Raw genomic sequence first — 18,578 nt, forward strand, 5'->3', positions numbered from 1 at the left:
GCCTTTTCTAAAGATCGTAACTTCGAATAGATCGAGATCCACAAGTTTCTTAGTTATTTATATACGAACATTTTTGAAATATTTTCTAATAGTGGGTGCGCCATTCAGAGATAGAGAGAAAGAAAAAAAAGAAAAGATACAAATTTATTAACATTTTGTTACAAATTCAAAGATAGGTGTCATTCTCTTATATGGAAACTACTAACAACATGCAGTTATATAAATACATACGTAGGTCGCGGTACTCAATCATTAGAAGCTCGTTTGTAGATACGTTGGGTGTCGTGATCGAGATAGCGAGCCTTCCGTATTCAATTATGAACAATGTCGTACTTTCTGACAGGTTGGTATCGAACCTATCGTTAATGCTACCTTAATAATACCAAGTTTGACTTAACAAGCGCATCTAATTCTTCGATAGGTAGAAAGAGATAAATACATATATATATATATATATATCTACCAATTACGATTATCCGTGCATTAAGAAACCGATTTAGAGCAATTTACCTTTAGAGGCGCCCAAGCTTAATTGCGACTCCATTTCTGTTATACAATCGTTCTCCATACAATGGGTAACCACCGCCATCACCACCATAAAGACGAGAAGACACGCACACGTGAGTAGTGTACGGTAGAAATGGAACAATCAAGAGTATTCTTCGTAAAACCAAAGAGTAAATATACCGATCCTTAATTGACAATGAATTTTTTATCGGTAAGTAAAAGCTTCCATTCGATTTTATTCACCAAGAAGATGAATCTCAGTGATTGGGATAAAGTTTACAATCGCATTCGTATTAATGTGTAGAAACATGTCCAAAGTTAAGATTAATATTGGCTTCTTTTACGTACGGTAAATAAATAAAAAAATATATATATGTCATTGTAATAAATCGTACGCGTTATACTTTGGTCGAAAAATTGAAAGAGAGAGAGAGAGAGAGAGAGAGAGAGAGAGAGAGAGAAAGAAAGATATAGTTTATGTCACGGCTTTCTATAAAAGCGAAGGACGAAAAGAGGTTTCCGTGGGCGTCACGAGAGACTTTCGAGAGACTCAATAATTTAAGGCTTAATACCGAATTAATGGGCTGATATTCGTTCTTTCGGCTTAAAAAAAAGTATTATATATAGATGTATACATATAGAAGAAATGAAATATTACGATCGCCGAAAGAGGAAACGCGTTGGAAGTTGGCAACGAAACGTTATCGTTTCTCTGCGTGTGTAGAAAAGATCGTAAGGAAAAAGAAGTTGATTTTGCGAGATAGTTTGAAGGGAAGAGTTAGCGCGGTGTGTGAGAGAAGAAGAGGAGCTTGCAAGAAACGATCGTTTGCGATACGCCGCGGATGTGCCGCTTGGTAGAGACGCGGAAGAACTCAGCATCGAAAGAGAGAATTATTTATCGATCGCGGCACGGATCAAACGTTACAGCGTTAAATATAAATTCAACGAAATGGCAGCTTTTTGTCGGTCGTAAAGGAGCAGCACACACATACACACACACACACTAGACACACAACACATACACCAACAGCCAACGATATCACGTTTGGTACGGCATATTAATCGCTCTTGTATGTACCTTAGTACTAGTTGTTTAGAAAATCTTTTTACATTTTCTCTTTTCTTCTCTTCACTTCTCTTTTGCCTTTCTTCTGTACCATAATACTTAAGTAAAGCACTAATGTTAGGAGATAACAGGTATGTTAGCTACGCTGTACTCCAAGTAAAGGATTACATAAGCTTTACCTAGGAGCAGAAGAAGAAGAAGAAGAACAAGAGGAGGAGGAGAGAAGAAAGTACAATGTATTTTGCTTGCTGTTAATCTTTTATTAAAAATAAATCGAAAGTTAGAATTATCTTCCTAAAAAATATATATATGTTAGTGTCAATATGTTTATATGTTCGACGACAAAATTATTTATAGAAAAAAACGGCAACATACAATCTTTTTTCGGAATATGGATAACGATTGAGGAATGAAATATTATGTATACAAAGAATCACTGGTCACCGTTTCTTTCTCAGTCGTCATTATCCATAGCTTCTAACCAGACGTATTCCTCATTTAGATTAAGATATGAAATTGAAATTATATCCGTAGATTAAAGACTGATCAAATTGCAATCTCTTACTTTAATTACTTGCCTCTCTTGAATTCGTATATAAGCAAGTTATTTTTTAAAACTACTAATTTTGATATACAATAAAATTCTTTTCATATTTTTTCCCAAAAACAAATAGGTACATCGGGTAAATCTACGATTTCTACGATTTAACTGAATTATACAATTTAACGGTGACCTATATATTTATAAAAATCATGTAGAAATATTTCTCTTTTTTTAAACTCGCAATGTCGTCAATATATAGAAGATTAAGAAAGAATGACGTTTAGAGAGAAGATAAATGCGGAAAAGCATCCTTGAATCGAGACTGGTATGGAACATAGGAAAGAAGAGACGTTGATGAACGACCAATTGCAATTTGCCTCTGCCAGTGAAAAGCTATGAAATATAATTACGAAATCTGTGCGCTTAGACTGTTTGCGGTTTTATATAGATGTACATATTTCAACAGAACCGGATACTTCTTAATTAACTGGGAGGACAAACAACGAATATAGAGATAAGGAGAAACGAAATTCAACATTTCGTGGAGAAGAAAAATATGAGGAAACTCGATGGAAAGTCAACAAGAAAGTTTCCACTAATTTGATTGAAATTAAATGATTAAATCTAAGTTCTACATTTGACGTTCAGAAAAACGTTTTTAAAAAATAATTCGAAAAAAAAAACTACAAAGAATAATAAAATAGGTAATCGAAGGTTCACGAAAATAAACTGAAAATAAAATAATGTAACGCGATAATAATCGGTAAATATGGAGTTTAGTGATGCGTGTGCCGTTTACCTTGGTCGTTGCGTGCTCGAGAAACACGAGATTACGTTTGCCGGTCGCGTTCTTCCTTCATTTTTTCTCTCTTTCTCTTTCCCTTTAAAGAGAGTAATTATTTTGAGAGGCACGGGTGTAATATTTCGAAAGAAAGAAAAGAAAGGAGAGAGAAATAAAAAGATGTGAAATATATACTCTTCGAGTATTTGTATCAGCGCGTCCTCTTTCTTAAATCATAGCGCAAGGTAATGGGTATACATGCCATGTAATAAAAAAATAAAAAAATAAAAAGGCAGATTTATAATTTTAAATAAGACTTCGACGACGCATAAATCGTGGGTCGTATTAAACGACGTTTTAAATTGTACGTGTATATATTGTGAATAATATATAGGTATGTAATACGAAATCACTTCCGGAAGAATTCGAGGGATGGGACAAGATTAATGTATCGCGTTTGAGCTTAATCGCTGGGTACAATTGGGAAAACGAAGTTCGATCATTTGAGAGAAAACGTTTAATTATTGTCTTTGCTTCTTCGTAATTAAAATGTTTTTTTATTTTTTTTTTTTGTTCTCTTTCAAATTGCATCCTGTCGAATGGGGGATAAAAATATACGGAGAGATTTATTTTTATATAATTGTAAGAAAATGTCTTACGCGTATCACAACAAATGCATGTGATTTCTCATTATTCTTAACTATGGTATGCTAAAGGACTTGTCGATTTTTTTATATTCTTCTTTGTCTTGTAACTTTCGCAAAAGGATTAAAAGAACGTCGAATTCCATGAAGCTTTCTACCGCGTTACACCCGCAAGAATTCGAAACTCGTGGCCGATAAGTTGAGGCAGTTGTAAATTAGCCACGCGCGAGAGAAGCCGAGTGTCCAACTTAAATCCTGTTACACGTTATCACGAGGACCGATCGTTTATCGCGTGGCAATTATTAGGCAAGGAATTCGGTGCATCCGTAAAATGCATTGAGTTACTTCGTAAATCGTATAAAGAGAGGATTAACACACAAACTATACACGGTATTGTGTTCATATCTTCAACTAATTTATATCTCAATGTCTTATTTTTTCTCTTGTGATTTTTTTTTATTAGCCGTGTTATCGAAATTATTCGCGTATAAGATACATCAAATAATTAACGTTATAAAGTCGTTAAACGTAGCTTTTTTCTGTGTTATTTAAAGAGAAAAAAGAAAGAAAAAGTGGGGAGAGAAAAAATATGTAGAAATAAAATGGTTACACGATACGATCGAATATCGAGTATCAAGGATCGATGTGGGTTATCGGTCCGGTCGTTTCTTACGCTACTCAAGCTCGTCATTCTTGTCACCGACTCGAAACGCCGAACACGTTTAAAGTTTCTTTTCGCGTTATCATGCACGGCTAAATCGACTTTCCACTTGGGATGTAACAGTGGTACATCCGACGATCGATGGCACACCGGATTCAACGACTCGGTTCAGATACGATCTCAAAGTCGGTACGCGCTTCGGAAGATCTAACATAAGGGATATCAGAATTGCTCGGTTTATATCGGTATAGTCATTGAAATCGTCGTAATTTGCGGTCAGGTGAATATCCAGCAAAAAGCTTTGAGTTCAAACTACCTTTTATGTCTGATATTTTTCTTTCTTTTATTTTCTTTTCCTTTCCTTTCCTTTTTTTTTTTTTTTTTTATTATTATAGAAATAAAAAGATACAAGAAAAAAAGTGGAATGTAAAAAAGAAATTAGTATCAGACATCATTAATATTTATTTAATGATACATTTGTAATCGAAAAAAATAGTATAACTCGATTTTATCGACACAACACAAGGAAAATCCGTATCGATAACCGACTATTTGATAAATGATTATCTTTAGCGATGTACATAAAAGCGATTTAATGATTCGATCGTCGTATATAGTCAAGATTATAGGCTTGCTAAGGCGATTACTAATTTTCTATGATGTGCCTCGCACATCGTTAATTAATAATGTACAATCATTACGTGGGACGTGAACCTTTCGAGATTATAAAAGACTCGAATTATCGATACAGCATACTCATTGCATAAATACGAGCACAGAGATACCGAACTTTTGAAAGATCGTTAACGTACGATAATAATAAATTTATGGAGAAATTTTCAATAATATGTAATCAAAAGGAAAAGAGAGAGAAAGAGAGAGAGAGAGAGAGGTATACGTGAAATCATCATTTTATATCGATAATAAATGATTATTTCGGTAATATGATGGACACTGTTCTGTTACTATCGGATTTTCATGTATTTTGGAATTCGTCCGGCGTTTGGCCATTTTCAAGTTAATTCGTAGTAACGAAAAATAATGAAATACGATCGAGTCGTTGATTACCAAAGTTACTCTTTTACGTTACGATCGTCTGGTTCGGTCCATTAAAAATTTGACAAAGTACCGGCCTCTCGATGTAATAACGCGTGAAATTTTCAACGTCCGATTGCGAGAGATATTAAAATCTCTGGCTCGCCGCACTCCAAAATACGATGCAATTATTTCGTTACTTAAATTACACTATCTTACTCTCTCTCTCTTTCTTTCTCTCATTTTCTATCTCTTTGGATATAATAATCGGTATTTGGGAGCCTCACTTTAAAAAGTAACTACCCGGATATGTAGTCCCGACGATGATAATCGTTAAGATCAGGATCGACGCTTGATACGTGCCATGATATCACAAAATTAGCATAGCATTAATGAGCGCCTTGAATTATCTTCTCTGTTTCTATATAAGGAAATTTTTCGTGGATATTTTGTTGTTGTTGAAGATTTTAATCATCAATTACAAGATCAATTTTGATCGTTCTTTATGAACAATAGTTTAAATGATAAAATTGAACGTTCGAATATAAGAGAAAGTAAAGGATCGTGATTGTATTCTATGTATATACATAGACGTTCAAATTTGAGAGCAAGGATATTGTAGATCTCACGGAGAGTTAGCAATTCGATCAAAGGTAAGAGATAGCGATAGGGAACGACTCGGGAACGGAGTTATTTTTAATAACAGAAAGACTATTCCCTTTCGCTACTTCGACTACGTACTATGCCGATCCAATTATACAATCCAAGAAATCAATTAACGTCGGACCAACCTAACGAGTCTAACCATAGAGTATATTTTCCAAGTATAGCCTGCGCGTCGATTTGAATCGCTGATTCATTGCGAAGGCGCTAATTGAGAGTAAAACTACATAAATGAATAACCGATCGTAATCGATCAATCGCTACCGCCGCCGTACCCGTACCTATACCAATACCAATACCAATACCAATAGTCGTGTAAATCGTTGGAAAGGCTGAGCTATCTTGGTGAAAAGGTTCGATGCGTTTACTGTTCTATTCGAGTTTGCGTCCAACTCTAAGGCATTGACAAATCGATCGGTTGATTAGAATTATCGAAATCCATGCGAGAACTACTATCGTGAGATGGAAATTTCAAAATTATCACGAGTGAAATTTTATTTCAATGAAATATGTTAATATCCTTCATTTCTTATACAAATAAAAAACGTAACAATAGTTATAATTAATTTCCATCATTTTTATCTATCTTAAAGTAAAATATTAGATTAATATTTTTTCTATCAACACTACTATTGAAAGTTAAATGTATTAAGAAAAAGATATGTCCTTGCGTGTAAACATTCTATGACATGAACTATTGTGTCGGATACAACATTTGTTTATGTTCGAGCCGTGCAAACGTCTTCTAAACATAAGCTATTTTAGTTGTTTCTTTAATCAGTTAGATCAAATTCGAAAATTTTACTTATCTCGAATTAATATACTTTCTCGTAAAAAGAATAGAAGAGATTGAAGAATTATTTAAAAAGAAGACAAAGTAAGTTATAAGAGTGATAGAAAATAAGATTTGTAAACACAACGAATATGAATTATCTAATAGATCGTCATCAAAATTGATCTTCTTAAATGGATTTTGAATCTCGAGATTTAGTATTGCACCTGTCAATGTAGATAGAAAATACAGCTGTAAATGAGATAAGAGGTGGTGCGTGTAAGCCTTTATCTCGAATACTTCATCTTGTATTTTTTTCTTTCCCCTTCCATTGACGAAAGTTAACAGTTTCGAAAGGCAGGTCAGAATGACGACGACGACGACGACGACGACGACGACGACGACGACGACAACGACGACGAGTGGTCTAGTGCGACTGGCGAGATCCCGTTTAATGATAAAACGAAATAACAAGTCGACATCGAGAGAGTGGTAATCCGGTTAATCGATCGCTACGAGATAATCGATAATGTCGGTAATCCATTCTAGGTGGTCCAACGAGTGTACGGTGTAATCCGAGGTAAATGATGCGTGTAATGGCTGTCAACGGAGTAAACAGCTTAGATACGGCACATCTTCATTTCTTATTAATACACGGCGCCGCTCTTAATAACCGTTTAACGAAGAACGAGACTTTCTTATAGATCGACTTCGACGTGAGAAGTCAATTTAATTCTTACTTTATGTTCCCCTCCCCCTAAAGTACTTATACTTTTCATTAGAAAATTGTTTTCTTCTAAGGAAATTAATTATCATTAGAGATTGAAAAAAAAACGTTAATGTTTAGAAAAACTTGATAATTAAAAAACCGGTAGTGATCAATATCTACTATACATCCTAAACATTTTTTTTTTTAAATATTTTAAATTAATTTCGATTTCTCAATTGATTTAGAAAATATCGCATGATGTGTTGCGAGTTAGTAAGGAAACGAAGGATGTAGCAAAAGGTTGCAAAGGTATATGGAGGATTTTCATGCCGATAACGGCACATACTAAGAAGAAGAAGAAGAAGAAGAAGAAGAAGAAGAAGAAGAAGAAAAAGAGGAGGAGCGAGGAAGGGAAGAGAGTAGAGTGGGGAGGAAGTAAAAGGGCCGAAGAGTCTTTCCGTTAAGATCGATCGAGAGAAGAAGTTTGTACCTACCGTGTGTACCTCTTTCGTTTCCCACAAGCGGTTACACGTTTCTACCTTTGTACCAGATCACCCAAGAGAGAAAGAGAAAGAGAAAGAGAGAGAAAGGAAGAAAGAAAACGAGTCGGCCTCTTATGGGGTTGCAGCACGGTCAATTTGCGTCTAGCAGAAGTCACGGGGTGCCTTCGCGAGCGCCGAGCCGACGTCATAGCTGGCGCATAGAAATGTCAAGAAGGGTGAAGTGCGCGTAAAATAAGATGTAACGTCACTGATAACAAGCGCGCCTCTGCCGACTTACAGGAGGTAAAAGTAGGAGGATGAGAAGGGAGGGAGGGAAGAAGAAAGTTCAAAGAGGGTTGGTGGAGGCTACGAGAAAAGGAAGAACAGATCTGATAGCGGAAGGTTGCCTTTGCCCGAGTCCTTAGCTCAAGCTATAAGGCTTCCAAAGGTACCTACCATCCTCTTCCTCCTCTTCCTTTTCATTCTCATTCTCATCCTCTTTTACGTTCTCGTCCTTCGCGAGTAAGCTCGAGCTTGTAAATTTGTGCTCGCCTCCTTGATAAAGGTACAAAAGAGCCGCCTCGGTTAGATTCTACGGAATTTACATAAACGAAACGAAAAGGAAGATAGAGATTAGGTATTTTCGATGACAAATGCTGTGTTATTCTCTCGTAGAGAAGAAAGAAAAAAAACAAGAGAGAGAGAGAGAGAGAGAACAAAAAAAAAAAAGAGAAAAAAGTCAAGACCGCGACAAATTAATTTCCGAGAATTTATTTGATCGCATTTCTCAATGAAATTCTTCAAAAGTTGAACGAAAGCAATGTCCGATCTTATGGTCAAACCCGGTTGAAAAAAATTTTGTTTACATCGGAGTCTACAGGGTCGTGAGCTTATAACGGAAAGGTAGATTTTTGCAGAATGGAGGTCGAGCGACGATTAATCGACTGAGAGGAATAAAAGAAAAGGGGTAAAGAAAGAGTCCCTTGGTGGAACGACGATGAGGAAGAAAAGGTGGAAGAGGAGGAGGAGGAGGAGGAGGAGGAGGAGGAGGAGGAGGAGGACGTTGGTTAAGACGAAGTGGAAAATGGCTGTCTGATCGCGTACAAGTGGAAGCAGCTGGCTCCTGCATACCGTAACAGTCCGTCCGGACTTTCTTCGCCCTTCCCCTCTTCTCTTCTCTTCTCTTTGGTACTCTTTTCTCATCTCTCTAACCGTTGCGGAGCGCGATGCAATCGGCGATATTCGCGAGTCGTCGCACGTTTCTTCCATTACCGGCACGTCGTAAATAAGATGCGACGACGCTGAGAAATTATCGTGAGCATCTTTCAATCGGGCTTCTTTGCGCCAGTGAAAAGCGGCCTCGTGCTCGTACATCACGTTCGACGATGTTTTAAAACTTTTGCCCGGTCGATGACGTTACCGATCGGTTTCTTTACTCGCTTTACAAGCAACACGTTCCAAATAACATACAAAGTTTCTTTTCTTTCCGCTCGAAATCTCGAAGAGATCATCGATGAATCAAGGATATAGTTACAATATACCCCATGGGGTAAACCTTTATAATATATATATTTATATTTCAAAAAAATCGTAGGCTATCTTCACGAGGATGGAGATTCTTCTCTCCCTTCTCTGTTCGTGAATTTCCATGCGTTAGTTTGCACAAGATTTCGATGCGAAGGTTTGTAGAAGGTCGAAGGGTTGCCAGTCTAGAGGATGAAGTCGAAGTAGGTAGGTTCCTTCGGTGCTGCAAGAAACTCCCATTATACGGGCATCGCAAGAACTTTTAATCTCTCTCTGTACGGTGTAACCGGCCGATAATGAATGCTGCGCGACTGCTTACGAATGGCTAAGCATACCTCTCGTACAAATTTTTCCTTAACTCCCGTGTACTTACCAACTCTCGTGTACTTTATGATTATTGGAGGGCGTAGCTGCCTACTCCGATGTTTCTTCTTCTTCTTCTTCTTCTTCTTCTTCTTCTTTTTCATCTTTTTCTTCTTATTATCTGAAGTAAAGTTTCCTTCCCTTTTCCTTTTTTGATGAAAAAGAAATCTTCGATTCGTTCGTTGTTAATCGTAATTTATTACCTCTCAACGAGGTGTAATCCAAACCGTGTCTACTTATAGAAGAAGAAGAGGAAGAAGAAGAAGAGGAAGAAGAAGAAGAAGAAGAAGAAGAAGAAGAAAGAAGAAGACGAAGTTTAGTTGAAAGATAGGAAGAATTATCTATCTTTTCTTTCAACTCTCGATATTCGTCGATGATTTATCGTTTTACAGAGAATCATAACTACTTTCTACGATCATGGAAACGTGTCAATCTCTTGAATAATCTTTTAACTCAAATCAAATTTATGTCTTTTATAGTAAGAAGGAAAAGATGGTAATTACGTTTACCTACGAAGAGTTATGCGAAATAATTAATTCGAGTTGCCGAAGGAAGGATGATCAGGAATATGGTCTTGCAGAGGAGACGTTTCAATGGGTTGCCGGGACAGTCGTAACGTCTAATCCTCCAAGAAAAAGATAAAATGAGAAAATGAGAAAGACAGAAAGAGAGAGAGAGAGAGAGAGAGAGTTACGTAGAAAAGGATGAACGGTATAAGAGGAAAGACGAAAGGGTGTTTTACGAGCAAAAGGGATCTCCTCGTTTTCTCTACTCTTCTCTTCTTCGTCTCTTTCCTAGCGACTTTTAATTCCCAGTTCTGCGACCGTGGATACTATTCTCGTTAGTCGGCTTCTTCCAACTTCTCTCGCACGCATTGTTAGATTAATTAATAGGATATAATACGCGTTCTCGTCACGATCCTTTTTCCTCCCTCTTTCTAAGCCGACATTTCTTCTAAGGAAGAAGACAGATAAAAAAGAAAGAAAGATGATTCGTGACGGAAATATATCGAACACTCATTCATTATATTCATTATTTTTGTTTCAGGTGTTTTGTTCGAGATGATTGGATGAGACTGCTAGCACCATCGAGATCGGTTAACGATAAACTTGGATCATCAAAGAAGATAAGATGTAACCTTTAAAGAGTATTTAAGTACTAACACAGGTTTTATTTTGGTAAAGATAGCATAGTCATCGTCATTGTAATCAAATTTTGTGAAAGCTCTCTTTATTTCATTAATCCTCGCGTTTATCTCGATTCTCGGATTTATAGATGTAGAAATCGCGCTTTCACTCGCCGAGACAAATCGTAAACATGTACTGGTAATGCATGTAAGTAAGTACTTATTTCTTTGGAGACTCTCATCTCTTGTAGCAGATAGAAAGGAAGGAAAGGAGGAGGTAGGAAAGGAGGAAGGAAGACTAGGATCGATCGTGCGAAGAGAGAAGAGGATTAAGCTTGAAAATGATTCTCGAAACAAATCGAGGAGGACGGCGGCAGCTAGGTGCGTAATATTTTGTCGAGAGATCGGCTACGTACCGGGTGGGCTATTACTGCCATTAAAGAAGGCGAGAAACGGTGCGAATGATAAATAGAGTGATTATAGAGGAGGAGGGACGAACGGTATAGAAGTACGTCGGTCTGCCACTGTGTTCTACGAACGGGGGGAATTGTCCAATCATCATCAGTCTGTTTATGCCTCCGGCAATTCTCTTGCATACTCGCGAACTAACGTAGCTACCTTCAGATAGGACTGTACATACGTATGAAGAACGTATATAGGTATAGGATACTTACATAAATAGATAGATACATACACAGGTATATTATACATGAATAGATGGTTGTTTTGTTTCTCTCTTCTCTTCGCTCGCGATTTATCTCGGAAACGCACGAGCAGCACCTCCGCGAAAATCCTCTTCTCGTCGGGTTATTTCGAGGTTGCCTAATGAATTTCAAAGGTCGTTAGAGACGAAAGCTTAGCATGCAAAATCGAGAGCTAGGCTCTTAACGACGAGGGTGCATGCCTGCCGGTGTACATACAGTAGCCGGTCATTATTAACGTAACCTCGACGTGGCGCTTTCGCGGTTCGCCTCGATTATGAAACACTCTAATTCGATTTGCATTCGCGAGTGAGGATCGTTAAGGCCATCGTCGCGAGTACTTATGATCGTAAGATCATCACGATTTTCTTCTTCGAAATGGTAGTACATTCCATTTTTCTATTATATTTTTTTCTTTTTTCCCTTTTCTCTATCTTTTTTTTTTCGAACATTTTTTCTCTTTACTCCATCCTATTTTAAATTCCATTTCAAAGGAGAGTGAGTGAGAGAGAGAGAGAGAGAGAGAGAGAGAGAGAAAGTAGAACGGGGGGGGGGGGAGGGGAACGACGCGCGATAACAGCCACCGTGGGAGGGCTTAACGCTTGTTAAACACTCGATTGGACGTGCACACGCGAGTTTTCAAAGCAGAACGATTTGCACCGTGAGCCGGCATAATGAAGGTGCTCGCATGCGAACGTATTTATACACCCGGGGCACTATACGTCGCGCGTGCCAGCACTGACACGAAACGAAATGCACCGAGCACAAGAGACAGACAGACAGACACAGACAAGCAGAGAAAGAGAGACAGAGAGACAGAGAAACAGAGACAGAGGTTTTCATGGGATCTATGGCATCGACCTTTCTTCAGTTACCCGTACCTTCGATTGAAAAAAAAAGAAAATATCTAAGAAAATTATAATTATACGTTGGTAGTAATTAAGACTATAAGAGCCTACTTTTACGTAGAGCAACATCTCGACCTAGTTACTCGTTCGAACTTATACTCCTAGCTATGTATGTATATACATAAGATACACGCGTCGTGAGATTTGCCGCTTTAAAATACGTCGTGCGAAATGATTTCTCTTAACCGTTTCCTCCTCTTCTTTCTTGCGTTCATATAACGTTCAACCAAGAACCGCGAGCAAATTCTTCCTTTGATTAAAAACGTAATTTCGATTAATATCAAATGTCACGAGATATCATTTTATCGTCGAACGATTAATTTACTAGCAAGAAGGTGCAATATAACAGAAAAACAAATAAATTTATCGACGTACGTATTCGATTTCTATTTCTTTCTCTTTCTCTTTCTCTATGTGTAAGCACAAAAATTTGTTTTAGTTCATCTCTTTATCGTTTTATTTTTTTGTTTGTTTTATTATTCACGCACAAATTGTTTCGAATGATAAGATAAAAGAGATCGTTCGTTTGCTCACTCGATCGATTCGAAATCGATACTCGCAAGGGGAATTACGTGCGATCGTAACTTCACCCCAAGAACTTTACTCCAGTCGCAATCGGATCGCTTCGAAGTTGCGGATAGCTACGTTATGGTCTCCCTAACGGATCGAATTACATCACTTCGATGCCGCGCTAAGTAAAACGAAGAGATATTAACGACGGATCGTTTGGTGCTATAATAATTTATCGAGTTGCCTTTCTTCTTTAAACGCTTTTGCAGTTTCGATCGTGGGAATAATCAATGCGTTTGGTCAGCTAGAAAAACACTTTGAAATGTTTTTCTTCCTTACCGAAGAGGACAATTAAACATCTCTCTTTCTCTCTCCCTCTTTCTTTTACTCTCCCTTTTTTGTTTCTCCGTTTCTTTCTTTCAACGTTTCTCTTTAGCATCGTTCGTAAGGAAGGTCGAAGATTACTTAATTTAAGAGCGACGATCTTAATTACGTCCCGATAAAGGTCTGTCGTTGCTGTAAGAGACTCGTTATTACTTAGGTTGTGCAATAAATAAAGCGGCTCGTCGTCGTCTTCGCGCATATTTTAAGGAAGGAAAGTATGCGCCGGACGTGTGCGTTAGATAGAAGATGGTCATGGTTAGCAATGTTGACCAAGGGGTCACAGAGTATTAACATTCTATAGCAACCGACTATAGCCCGGCATGACGATTACACAGTACATTAACTCCAACGCCATTAATATTCATATTTTAATACAATCTTGCGTCTCTAAGTGGTTAAGAGAGAGGGAGAGAGAAAGAGAGAGAGAGAGAAATAGAAAGAGATATAGAGAAATAGATAGAAATAGAAAAAGAAAGAAAGCGCGCGCGAGAGAGAGAGAGAGAGAGAGAGAGAGAGAAAGAAGGAACGTCTTCATTACGAAGTTACCATGCGACGCGCAATCATTGCGATTTAACTTGACCTCCGATCGTTCATATAACTAAGCACGACGAGCAATTACTATGTTGCTTCTACGTATACTTTTCTATTAAAATCGTCTCGTTTAATTCGCGTTAAATCGAGGATGGAATGCTATGGAATCGATTCGAGAATATCCTCTTCTTTCGATCCTGTAAAATTCCTTAGGCGGAAGTTGTTATTTAGAAAGAAAGGGAGAAAGATACACACATATACATATATACATATAGACACGTACACGCATATTATCTGAAACTCTTAATCTCTCTCGTTCTATTTGCTTTTCAATGCGACTTCATTGGCTACGATATTCAACGTTAACTTGCAAGTGCTGTTAAATAGTAAGGAACTGTAGGGTAAAGAGAGACACGTAAGATAGATCCTTAAAGATAATGACGTTTCGCACGAGAGATAAAGAGAAAGAAGTAGGAAATGAGAAGAAAAGAAAAAAAGGCAAATAAGAAAAAAATAAGAAGATTTGATCGTTCGAGTTAAGCATAATTTTCATTAGATCTTAATCAACTTTAGATAAAAATTGTAATGTATTTTTTTGTTCTTTTTAATGAATGCAAGTTGGTTACTCCCAAGAATGATTATTGCAACTTTACGTCATTGTAAATGAAAGAAAAGAAAAGAAAAGAAAAATGTATTATTCTCTTTCTCGAATAACATATGTGCATAAAGATAAAAAGAAAAACAAATAAAATAAAAGGGGGGGGGGAAATAAAGAAGGAAATAATCGGAGAAGGGCTGGTAACTTCTGTCGAGAGATTCTCGCTTTCGTCGTTTCGTTTTCCCAGGCACGATAACGATCGTAAGTTATAGTTTGGCGCGCGTTAACGAAGGAATCGCACGGTGCGGGAGCGTAAGACACCATGGGATTGCATCACAGACGCAACTTTGCTGACGCAGAAGCGGCCCGTGAGCATCGATGCGCAACGCCATGGAAGACAGGGACCACGTCGACTGCTTTAAAATGACGACTTCGATGTTCTCGTTAACTCGAGATACAACATATCGTTATAAAGAGATAGATTCGACACCTATCCTTACTTATTACCTATTGTCGAGTTTCTTTTTTTTTTTTTTTTTAGAAAAATGTCATATTTTATAAAAAAAATGTTGCAAAATATTTTTCTAATCGTACAAAATGAATAGACACAAATTTCGATGTAAATGAAAACAGCGTGAAAGATTGGAAATTTAAGATAAAACTTTAGAAATGTAACGGTACGAGAAAGAGAGAGGGGAAGGGAGGGGAAGAGAAAGATAAGAAAAAAAGGATAAAGAAAGAAATTTCTACGGCGGAAGCTCTGCATCCTTTGTCGCACTCCGGTCTTGTACAGGAATACACGGAAGAGAGTAACCACCGTTGGAAGGCCGATTCCTCCAAGTTCCTTCCTTCGTAACAGCGTTCTTCCATTTAGCTATCCAGTAAAAATCATTCTCTGCCCACCATGGGGATGAGAAGAGAAAAGAAGGAAGAAGAAGGATCGAGGATATGAGGTGGTTAAGTAAACTTTTTTACGGCATTTTTTATGGACGAAATAAGAAGAAAAGATTTTTTCTTCTTTTTCTTTTTGTTTAATGATCAAACATTCGAATTATTTCCGGAACGTATCAAAAATGATTTGTACAATTGACACGATTCTTGTTTCGTAAACGTTCACTATAAAAAGAGAGAGAGAGAGAGAGAGAGAGAGAGAGAGACAGAGAAACGCGATAGTGTGAAAAAGAGGGAAGAAAGGTAAAACGATTCACCGACGTCCTTTCCCGATGAGTCAAGCATCGAAAGCGCGTTCGATACACCTGCACGAGTGGGTTTTCCTTATCCGCTCGACAATAATTATTCCTCGCGTGAATAGGACGTATTGCATCTCGAACGTTAGAAAGAGAGTGCGTACTTTCCAGGCGATTACAAAAGGTTCGACGATCGTTAACGATTGAGTAAGCGGAGGAGGATTGTCGAGAGAGTAGTACCTAAGTACTTTGTATAGAAAGAAACGAAAGTTAAAAATTTTTGTCTGACTTTTTAATCGTCTTGTATTTACGCTAATGTATTTATTCTTACTAATAAGATAGTATAGTGGGTGGTTGTCTTCTCTCTTGTCGAGTGTTAGAAAATATTTTTACTTCTTTTTTTTATATCTAACTAACTTTATTGATCAACGCGCGTATAAAAATACTACACACACACACACACACGCATACACACGTGTACACATATAGATTCGATTTACAAATGTACATCGTGAAAGTGACTTAGAAACTCTTCCTTAAAGATTCATCGTTAACGATCGTTCTTTACCACCGTGCGTTCTCATCGTCCATCGCGTTTTATTTTAAAGTCGATCTTCGGGACCAAAGAAGAAGACAGGGAATTTCCTATAAAACGTACGCAACGAGATATTCTCGCACGTATTGGCTCCCACACAAGCGTCGATTATTCCGCAATCGTTGAACTACGACGACTACGAAGAAGAGGGGGACAAGAAGGAGGGGGAGAAGGACTACGACTACGACTACGACGACGACGACGACGACGACGACGACGAAGACTACGACGACGCCTTTCTACACCTGCATCACTCGATCGTCCTTCTCCTTCTCTTTCTCTCTTTCTTAGTCTTTCTTTATCTTCCCGTCCTGTCTTTTCTCTCGCTTTCTGTTGCTCCTCGTTCGCCTGGTAGAGACGCTTGTAGAAGCGGAACGCGGTGTCGTTTATTCCCATTTAAGTAAAGTCAAGGCGACGGGAGCTTGCGTACACAAATCAGTCAACCCTCGCAAGAGTGGCAAAGGCCTGCACGAGGCCTCCAATCCATCTCGGTGAAATCACCCTCTCTAAGCTAGGTCCTCGTCTTCGTCTTCTTCGTATAGTGCTACTCGACGAACACCGTGAGAAAACCGATCGGAACTTTTGCTATTGGCCGACTACATATACCACCATAAATACCCGCAGTCCTTGCATATTGTTTTTTCTTTTTTTTTTCTTCTGTTTGGATTTTTCTTTTTCTATTTTTTTAAATTTATCTCCCATGCCACGTGCTGTTACAAGCCTTGTCTCTCTAACATGAAACAATGATCTTACGTCAGTCAGTATACATATCTTAGATCTTTTATTCGTACCTTCTCGGTTTTAGATCGCTAATCGATCGTGTCGAAAAGATAATCGCATCGATAACGCAAGAGAGAGATAATATTCTAATGACGGCCGCTCAATAATCGTTCTTTACCCCCTTCACCTTCTTCTTTTCTACTATCTAATAAACTAAGTACAGCGTCCTTGAATCATTTTTCACAGTTTCCAGACGTATACCGTTCGCTCGGGAAAATAAAATCTTAATTTTCGATTCTCAAAGGAAAAACGGTACGATTAATTTACTTACATATAGACATGTAACACTTGACATACTTCTTTCGATTTTACGTATACATTAAACCCGAATATCTCCGAATTTTTTTCCATTTATTTCCACTTGTTATTTTTTTTTTATTTGTTTGTAAAACCTGTCTTTCACATTTCGCATAAAAATGCGGTTCATTGTAATTCTCAAACATGTATCCCGAATTACAAGCCTTGTCTCTCCAAAGTCTTGTAAATTTCAAACTATTTACGAGAATTGTAAAATATTTTATATGGGGGTTATTTAATCGAGAAAAATGCATTTTCAAATAAAATAATTACTAATTAAAGAAAAAAAAAACTACCTAATGTAAGATTTAAATTCAAAGGGTCTCAGGAATAAATGATTGTTTTCACGATATTAGCTACGTGTTTATATCTTATAAATATATGGGTAAAAGGATAGAAAACACAGATAAGAGCTGGAAGCTTTGGTACGAAAGAGAGTTAAAAAAAAATGAAAAAAAAAAATAAATAAATAAATAAAAGAGGGAAAGAAGAAGGTGACGCCGGTCCATTTACCGAAAGTATTACCCTCGATCGCCAAACTGCCTCGAAATGGGATACTCGTGTACTCGCTACTCGTGAAGATAAAAGAAGCATCGTCTGTAAAGTAGGATACATTTCGTTGCACGGGTACCAACTCGCGTAGCTAATTACACTCGTAAAGATTAATTAGATTAACGTTAACCTATCTTTAGGTTATTCACGTAAGTTCGAGCCGCATTTCTCTCTCTCTCTCTCTCTCTCTTTCTTTCTCTCTCTTTATACAAACTTGGTAATATATGGGAAGAAGAGATAGGTATAAATAATTATATTAAATATAAAAATCCTTTGACAAGGTATATATATATATACCTACTTCATAGATGTTCACGCAAGAATCTCTTTAATAACTTTTCGATTACACCAAAGTCATCAAGTATAGTTCCCAATCTATTATACCAATTTTAATTAAACTCAAGAGAATGATCATAAAATTATACGAGTTGGGAGGACTATCTATCGCTCTCTTTTTTTATTTACTATAATACCATCAAAGAAACACGATGTATATACGTGTATAACACTGAATATAGGAACGTGTACGTATAAATGTATACTCTATTTCTACATTTCCGCTTGATTACGTAGATGCAGGTAATTACGTTAGACTTCGCGCATGATTATAGCCTTAGAGAGTCGACATAGGTGTCGCACGTAATACGGCTGCACGTTT

At 37.4% G+C, this 18,578-nt stretch overlaps 1 protein-coding gene across 2 annotated transcripts in view; it reads right to left on the bottom strand.

Moving 5' to 3' along the window:
* Positions 1–18,578, bottom strand: part of LOC107064699 (uncharacterized) — a 230,926-nt gene that overhangs the window by 40,994 nt on the left and 171,354 nt on the right. The window lies entirely within an intron of this gene.

This window comes from Polistes dominula, unplaced genomic scaffold (assembly GCF_049000335.1).
Source record: "Polistes dominula isolate Pdom_NZ unplaced genomic scaffold, Pdom_raw_medaka contig_31, whole genome shotgun sequence".
Classification (NCBI taxonomy): domain Eukaryota; kingdom Metazoa; phylum Arthropoda; class Insecta; order Hymenoptera; family Vespidae; genus Polistes; species Polistes dominula.